The 9,316-nt window shown below is 39.9% G+C and overlaps 2 pseudogenes; one reads left to right on the top strand and one right to left on the bottom strand.

The window, feature by feature from the left end:
- The first annotated feature begins 288 nt into the window (after positions 1-288).
- LOC126937340 (ras-related protein Rab-28-like) lies at positions 289-6,054 on the top strand (annotated as a pseudogene).
- Positions 6,055-7,408: 1,354 nt separating this feature from the next.
- LOC126937913 (recombining binding protein suppressor of hairless-like) lies at positions 7,409-9,038 on the bottom strand (annotated as a pseudogene).
- Between the last annotated feature and the right edge of the window lie 278 nt (positions 9,039-9,316).

The following is a 9,316-nucleotide window of genomic DNA, read 5'->3' as shown; positions in this document are numbered from 1 at the left end:
CCTCTCCCTCCTGAGGGCTGTGGGCTGTTAGGGCTGGCCTCCATCCTCCGTGCAGTGTGCAGGTTATTGTGGATGATCGTCTTGGTACTGGGCCTCTCCTGCCTGCTGGGTCAGGCTTGGTGGATAAAGAGACTGGTTCACCGCTGTAAGAGTATTCTGGGCTGACATATGGTGAGTGAGGCATTTGATGGGTGTCATTCTGGTCTGCGGGACTTATTGCCATAGGTTGGTCAGTGCTGTCTGGTGGTGAAGTGAAGCCATCCTTTGATGGCTTCATCCATTGCAGACATGATATTCTATACCTTTTCTGGTGCTGACCCTCTTCATACCCGGCAGCAAGTTCCAGAAGTGGAAACAGTAAAACATCTGCCTCTCTGTCACCACCTTTTTCTCTGCAATCATCTGAAGAGACTGTATGACATGAGCCTCTTCATCAGAGCTGAGCTGAGGCATGGAGACCTGTGAGGTCACTGCATTGTACCTATCTTCCTGTCATTACTAGGCAGGACTTTCTCATCTCCCTTGTCATCTTCCATGTCATCTTAAGTTTTCAGTGAGCCATCATTCCATCCTGCTGGCAAACACCCCCAGGAATGGGGGACATGGAGTTAGAAGAGTCAGCGCATGGACAGCAAGACCTTCCAGAGGCGTGAGCACAACGCAGCTCTCTGAACGGCACGATTTCCCAAAGGCGCTTAAGGACAACTTACCTGATTCTCCTCTTAGATGAAACAGGTATCGGCCAACTAGGATAGTGGTGGTGCTCCACGATGAGACTATCCCAAATGCTACATCAAGTGACACTGGAAACAGCTCCAGTGAAAGACTTTAGCTCCACAAGGAGAACTTATCATTGGGATCCATGGCATGGTTCTTCCCTGGGTGAAGAACCTCACTCTCTGACCTGGTGACCCCATTCACACATTTAAAATTAGTTTACTAAAGACTGAGGAAAAAAACAAACTCAGAAAACCAGTAGGTGCAGGGGAGGGGCACGGGAAAGGGAGTTAGTTAAGGGTAAAAGAAACAATCAGTTGGACTCTCTGACACACATTTTATTTCCTGGTTTTATCTTTTTTGGTGATGAAATCAATGATTGCTGAATAAGGCTCACAGCTGGAGGCTTGAAATTCTAGATAGGAAATTTCATGCCAATTTTAATACAACTGGATAGTAAAACTAACACCAGGTGCCTCAAGCTTCACACACACACACACACACACACACACACACACATATCAAGTAGCTTACAATCCTTGCAACTAAAGCAAATCCAATTGCAGACAGTGCTGGACTCACTGGAAAAGAGCTGGTGATTGTTTCTCCTCTGGGTGCCAGAAAGAAGCAAATTTGCAGCCTTTGGGCTGGGCTGGTATTGGTTGATGGGGGTGGAGTCCCCTCCCAGGTCTTCTTTAGAAAACCTTTGGATTCCAGGTAGCACCTCGGACAGCATTTCTTCATAGAGGATACTGTGGTTCTTTCTTACCTGATCACCTGTGGTAAGAAAGCCAGAGACTCAACCCTCTTCACCCCACAACAGCCATAGAAAAGCTCTGGCAGGAGGCAGCAGGCTGACATTTCTAGTTAGCAGCTGCTTCTGCTTTGACTCAAGAAAGGTAAGTATTTCACTAGAGCTTATATTAGAAAATCTGGAGTTTGGGATTTTCTTGCTTTTCTTTCAGGGATGTGAGCACACATTACAGGAGAGCTGGCTTTGGTTTGTTTTCATACTCAGGCCAAGCTGGGTCCTCTGAACACTTTTCCATTGCTGGTAAGGAAGGCGAGCACAAGCCTCTCTCTCACACACAGGTGGACTTTACTGTGATACTACAGAAATCTCCTAAAGGACGCAGTGGCAAGACATACCCCGTGTAGTAACATTACCCTTCACATTGGTCATTTGGCATAATTTCAAAATTCATACTAGTGTATTTAAGACATTTTATAGTTATCAAGTAAATTTTACACTTTAATGCTAATCAATAATTTATCCTTCAAAATCTTATGTATACATGGGATAGATTAAATATGTAAGAAAGCATGATACATGTATGCTCTTCAACTATAATTAATCAGCACATCTGACTAGACCTGAATATAGATAACCACTCATTTCAGTCATGAAGCTCCAGGTGGAGTAGGATTATGTGAAGAGCTTGTGGAAAAAGGATTTTGTTTGTTCAAATTCCTCTATTCAGCCAGATGCTAGCATTCATCTTGCATGCAGGGTCTGGTCTTACCTTCATGGTTCTTGTCATGCCCTCCAGCCATCTTATCTGAGGGCGCTCTGGTGTTTCTTCCACCCTCAAGGCACAGTCATGGACCCAAGTCAGGGCAAACCATAGCCTGCACATTCATAGCCATGTCATGATCTGCATCATGGCAACCTTCACATGACACGAGTTAGGACACCTCTGCATTTCTGTAATAACTGATCTCCCAGAACGCTCATTTTCTGGGCTACACAGGTTGTTTAATGTTCATCAAGTTAATTGAATGAAATCAACTTTGACAACAGCCTTTGTCATCCACAGTGAGAGATAACTCAAGAGACACCATGTTTGATTTGGGTCCTTCCAATTGAATTTCATTTTTACTTAAAAGCATGTGAAAGTACTGGTTCATTTAACGAAAGTATCATCAACTAACGGGGAGGGGAGATGAGCAAGATGGTGCCTGGTGAGTGCTATTTTCCCTTGATCTCTCCAGGGCATCCAGATCCCAGGGCAAGGTCCTGCTCCCTTCCTTCTCTCCCTGTCCACAGAGGTGCTCTCCTTTCCTTCTCCCTCTGCCTGGGGAGCTAGCCTGAGCACCACATTGAACTCCATCAGACCCCAAGAAAGAAGTCGAGAATGGCAACTGAAATTTGTCATGCTTGAAGCAGCAGCTCCTGGAAGACCTATGAGTTTTGCTCAAGAAACTTTTGGGAACAAAGAAAACTAAACTATAGTGGTGATTTTTTTTTTTTTTTTTTTTTTTTTTTTTTTGAGCTGGATAACGTTGCCAGGAAACTTGAAGGTTACTCTTCAAGTATGAGACGTAGGGGGTGTGTACAATAGGCAGCAAGATGGTGGGTACATTTATCTATGGACCACAGAGAATCCTCTTGATACATGATGTTACAAATTAGCAAAGCTTGGAGAATTTAAAAGATCGGTACATTGTACTGAAGAAAGGGAGGGAAGAGTCAGAAACTTTGCTACTGGTTGCCTTGGTGAGCAATAAAATTGATTTGGAGCATATGGAAACAGTAAAACCTGAAAAACACTTATGGGTTTGCCAGGAAAATGGTTTTAGTAGCCACTTTATCTCAGCCAAGACCCGAGACTGTATCTTCCTGTATTTTCAGAAAGTTGCTAATGAAATCCTTGGAATCAAATTAAAGCAGAAAAATAGAAGAGTCACAGAGGGTGGTGAAGGCAGGTATTAGAAACTACAACCAGGCCCCTAGAACTGTTACTCTTCCTACAAGTTCTGTGTCTGCATCTGTGAATGCATTTTTTTTAATTGATAGTTCTGGTTGCACCTCACCTCTGCGTGGGCCTGAGCATGTTTGGAAACTTGTTTTACAGGCAACCATCCCTGTAGTTCAGTTAACACTTCCCTTTAGCTCACTTCATCATCAAGTGTTGCCTCCCAGGCCAAAGGCAGCTCCCTGGACTGGTAAGAATTCAATTTGTGCATCACACCCTTTGAGTTCAAAATGGAAAGCCCGTTCTCTGGAATTAGGCTGCTTCATCCAAAAAGAATGTTGGCTCCCTTTGTATCCTCCCCTCTTTTCCCCTTCATGTAAATACACAAAATATTGAATGACTGCATGAAAGATGAAATGTGTCCGAGTCTTCATCATCAGCCAGGATTTTGCTACAGCAGCTTCATCGTCCCACCTGAACTCATACATGGCAAGTCATACTTCAGAATGCAAGCATTTAAACACAGAATATATTTTGCCTACAGAAGGTCTTCTGCTATTTTGAGTTAAAATATATAAACCTGTGTCTAACTGAAAATGCTTGAAATAAAGCTGTAATCAAATTTTTGTGATTTTTTTTAAAAAAGAGCCTAAATTGTTTACATCATAGCTTGTAAAAATAGTATCTGATATTGTATTTTTACTATTGTATGATGGTCACTATGTACTGTGTAACACTCAGGTTAAACAGCTTTATGAATTTTGAAAAATGTTCACCCGTAGCTCCACATGTAATTTCTCTTGCAAACTGTGTAAGAATACTCCTAGAGTGAGTTATGACAGATTGTTGGATCATTGCGGATCAAACCATACCTGATGTTCAGATATTTTTTCTTCCACAAATAAATTTATTTAAATGCCTTTTAAAAAGTGACATAAACTAACTGGATACACTGTAATAATGTATCTGCCTGAAAACTGATGTTTCTGCTGCTTTTCCCTTATCTTAACCTATTCTTCATGGTTACGTGTTAGTCATATACAGTATATGCCCTTGTTCATCTATAATTCAAGTGTATTCCTTTCTCTGGGCTAACATAGTTATTATTTTCTATTTGTTTTCAGAAAAAAAATTTTATTTCCTCACAATGAACTGAGCACATTTATTTTAATAAGTTGTCCCTGTATAATTTTATTGTGCTACCTTTTTTTTTTACTATCCATGTCTTCAGAAAATATTCTTTATGTAAGAAAGATGCTCATAATACTGATGTATCATTATATTAATCTTATTTGTAATCCAATCACTTTCTTCTATCATTTCTTAAAAAAGACTACACTAGAATTTTGTCACAAGTAAAGTTTGGTAGATCACCATCTTCTCACTGTTACTTTGTAACTGGGGGATTCTGAAATAACAATATTATTGTAGCTTATATTGTTTTTCTGTTAATCAGAGATACATTTAATTAATTAGATTTTTTTCCTTTTCATACTCAAGTTCTATCACTCTTCTGTTTTGCACTAGAAAGTTCTTAAAGAAAGCTGTTGACTGGATATAGTAAATAATTTAAAAATCAATGTTTAATATATAAAGTTTGTCTTAATATAAAAATCACCCAATTAAAAGTTGGCTAAAGATGGGAATAGGCATTTTACAGAAATAAATAAATCACAAATTACCCATAAACTTTTTTTTTTTTTTTTTTTGAGACAGAGTCTCACTCTGTCACCCAGGCTGGAGTACAGTGGCACAAGCTGGGCTCACTGCAACCTCCGCCTCCCAGGTTCAGACAATTCTCATGCCTCAGGCTCTCGAGTAGCTGGGATTACAGACACACACCACCACACCTGGCTAATTTTTGTTTTTGTTTTTGTTTTTAGTAGAGACGGGTTCACCATGTCAGCCAGGCTGGTCTCGAACTGACCTCAAATGATCCGCTGGCCTCGGCCTCCCAAAGTGCTAGCATTACAGGCGTGAGCCACCAGACCTGGCCGACCTATAAACTCTTTTTTTTCTTTATTCCTTGAAACTGCTCGTATTGCAAGTTTTTCATGGACGAAATATGGAATTGAGCAGATTATTTTTTTCTACAAAATTATTGTATACACTTGCTCAATTTTCTATCTTATTGTTAATAAACCTTACAGGCACACAGTTTGTGAAATAAACCCCTTAAGGGCTGAATGCATACAGCATGCTGCAAGGTACAAGAAATAAGCTAAAAACGAGCATATAAACCTACATCTGGACCAACACGGTACTGAATGCTGGAGTCTGAGCAAAGAGTGAGTAATGAAAACAGCGAAGCTGGAAAAAAATGCTACTAATAATAATTTCTGAAAAGTCTATTAATGGAAACTTTTTCAAAACAGCCCAGGACACCAGAAAGACAATGTTCTGTATGGAAACACTGTAGGAAGCTACAGTTTTGCATTCATAAGGTACTGTGGCTCCTGTCTTATGGGACAGTAAAAGCTTACCACAATCTAGAGGTAGTTTTTACTCTAAGAAGGATGATTGTATTACTAGACTGTGCCATATAACATTATGCATGTGGTTCCCCTACTAAATATAGCCCAATGAGTCTGCTGCAACTTTGAAGAATCCGAACAAAAGCATAACCAAAGTTCAGGAATGAAAGCAAGGTAAAACTGGCCAGTTTAGCATGCAAGGCCAACATACAACCCTGAATGGAACCAAATCTCAACTGAAAGGAAAAGAAACATTTTCTGAGTTAGGAGACATTTGTGGAGATGCTCAGTACTGGAGAAGAGAAAACAAACAAACAAAGAAGCCAGAGAAAAAAATAAAAACACAAGTTACATTTGCATTTTGTCATCTTACAACTATCTGTTTCTAAAGTACTGTCTTCCAGCTATTTTAGTTGATCATCTAATAAAAGCATCTTATGTTTTAAGATTAAAATGACGTTCTGGCCTAGACTACCCCCTCCAAGAGCCCCCAAAAGTAAAGCTAATAAAACATGCTTTTACTGAGATCTTCCTCATTCTACCATAAGGGCACCATCTCCCAATTGGTAGCAGATGCTTCTCATGATATTTTTTGTCACTTGCCAACAAGGCAGAAAATACCCTGCTGAACAAAATCACTGGGAACATTCCAAGTTCAAAATAAAATGTTTAACTTATACATAATACAAGTTATGTACAAGATCAGGAGCGGGGAAAAACCTGAACAAATCCTGGAACACACACATGTATTTACGTGTGGGGAGAGAACACTTCAAATATCTACATGTTCTGCGCCATTAACTCAAATGTAGCTAAATGGCCACACCAAATTGCATATGAATGTTAGAACCTCTTGGATAACCACTATAAATGCTTTTTTTTAAAAAAAAAAAAAAAAAAAAGGAAAACGCCGAAATAACTACCAACAGTGTCTGGGAAGAGAGACTAAGTTAACATATGTCACATGTATATTGCAGGCAAGGCAAAGGCAGTTTTTTTAAAGCGTTTGCACAGACTTCACATAATCTTTAAAAAAAATATATGTAGGCCTTCACAAGATTTGACTTGCTTGAAATCCAAACAATTTTGACTCACGAAAAGTCATAAGACTTCAGCTGGGGAAAAAAAAAAGCTCCAGCCTTAGACCAAAAAAAACATGGAAGAGCATGATAATTAGATTAAACAAGCATGGCCAGGCCTGGAACCTGAATGTATTTTAAAGCAAAAGCTCAAAGGTGAGTAGGGAAGAGAATAACCTATTTGGTAACAAGGTGTACTATAATACCATGATATAAAAAAGGGTATGGTAAAAATATACCTTTTACTAAAGCTTATGCAATATACAAGTTCATTGGTCCATAAAAACTATGTTAGATTTGTGTTTTCAAGTTTGTTCAACTTGTATTCCAGCCACATTATTTACTTCTTGCCCACTTAAACAAAACCAAACAAAAACCAACCAACCAACAAAACTCCTGAAAAAAAATTAATTTCCAATAGTTTGTACATTTTGATTTTTTGTTTGTTTGTTTTACTGTGGCTTCTGCATTTCAAATCAGCACATGCAGTTAGATAGTGGGGTTTTAGAATAGTATCGCCTGGTATGAAAAATTTTCCCAATAAACCACAAAAGCCTGTTCATTTTTTTCTCCTTTTTTGTCAACTTTTTGCTGCACTCAAGTCCTAGCAAAAAGACAGTAGGATACCACTGTTGCCGTAGATGATGTGACACTGGTTGAATTTGTGCTGGCGTTTGTGTAACTTCCCTCGCTGTTTGTGTTTGATTCATTGGGGGACCTGGCTTTAACTGGCTGGAAGGATTGCTCCTGCCGCACTGCAATGTGGCCGCGACCCTGCTTCTGGTGTGTAGGTAAAGGTAAGCCTGGTGGAATACATGATTCCATCATTTCGGACCAAAGATACTGAAACCTGGACTGGTTGCCAGACCTATCTCCAACCTTCTTGGAATGCAGAAACATCTGGGATGACACAGAGCATACTCTCTCCACGCCTGTACATAGTTTCAGCTTCGACATCCACAAACCACATCATAAATTTGGAGTGAAATTCTGTCCTGTAAGTTCAAGCATTGCCACATCCCCACCACCATTCAACTGAAGGCTCTCTACGACAGGCGCAGGCATGACCAGGGCAAGGACAGGGCCCATTCTCTCGTAATATGTGTACTCTGCCTTATGTGTGCTAATGATTGTCCAGGAAGCACCGTCATTTATCATCTCTTTATTTTGTTCTTTTGGGCATGGAGTGGCCTGAAATTGAATTACTCTTTCTTGAGAAAGACACAAGTACATTCTTTCTGTATCCTTAAGGTGAAATGCACGTTTATGGAGTTGTTACACAGGATCATCTGCATCCAACAATGTGGTCTCTTTATCAACTTTCCTAATTATCAATCTTGGGAGTGCCATGCCAGTAACTGAGCACACAAGTTTGACTGTCCATAATGAATGTAGCCATCTCGGACTGTGAATTATTCTCCTTCTGATTCATCATCATCCAAGAGATTAATGTAAAATGCTCCCCATTGCTGTGAACTAGCATGAAAATTACCTCCTTCTACATGCAAGTATCTGGTACTAACTGTCTGGGATTGTAGTCAATTACACAGAGCCACCTTTGTTCCTGAGGCAATGCATAAGTCAGCATTTTTCAATGACTGCTTCTTTTTGGAAGGTTTGGAGATGACTTTTATCCACTTGCTGAGGAACACACCAATGTCATCACTGTTGCCATAGAACATCTTTACAGACAACATGAAGTGCTTTTGCTTGTCTGAATCAGATATGTACAATGTTTTGGCTGTGCAACAGTTCTTTCCTTCCAAGTTTAGCTGCTGCATTTCTTAGTCATTATTTCCTATCCCAATAAATGCACACGGTTAAAACTCTTGTTCAGAACAACCATCGTGTTTCATATATTCTTTTATTTTCTTCCATCCACTGCCCATAAGATATACACAAGGGGGAGGGCAAAAAAACCTTTTTTCATTTCCATATGACTTCTGTGCAACTTTTGCATGAAGGATAAGTACTATTTGATCCCCTCACTCTTCTAAATAATTTCACATAGTTTCCCTAGTAAGTCATTTAGGTGGAGGCTGCTCACCGAATTTCCTTTTAATCCATGCCATGGTACCTCAAGAACATGTTAAGGTAAGTCACAGCTTGGAACACTTCAATACATCTCAAAACACCTCAGGCAGTGTGTATCTGTATCATACTCCTTTTGTTTTGAGATCATGATTGTTCCAAAGAACTATAATGCTTCCATTTGAATGATAGTCTCATAATTTCAATGACGTTCTGCAGGTTGTACGGGAAGCACGGCAGCATCTGCTTCTGGGGAGTCTTCAGGGAGCTTTTACTCGTGGCAGACAGCAAAGCAGGAGCAAGCGACTTACGTCCCCAT

Source organism: Macaca thibetana, chromosome 15, assembly GCF_024542745.1.
Source record: "Macaca thibetana thibetana isolate TM-01 chromosome 15, ASM2454274v1, whole genome shotgun sequence".
Lineage (NCBI taxonomy): Eukaryota > Metazoa > Chordata > Mammalia > Primates > Cercopithecidae > Macaca > Macaca thibetana.
The sequence above is the reverse complement of the archived record's forward strand: the minus strand, read 5'-3'. Positions and strand labels throughout refer to the sequence as shown.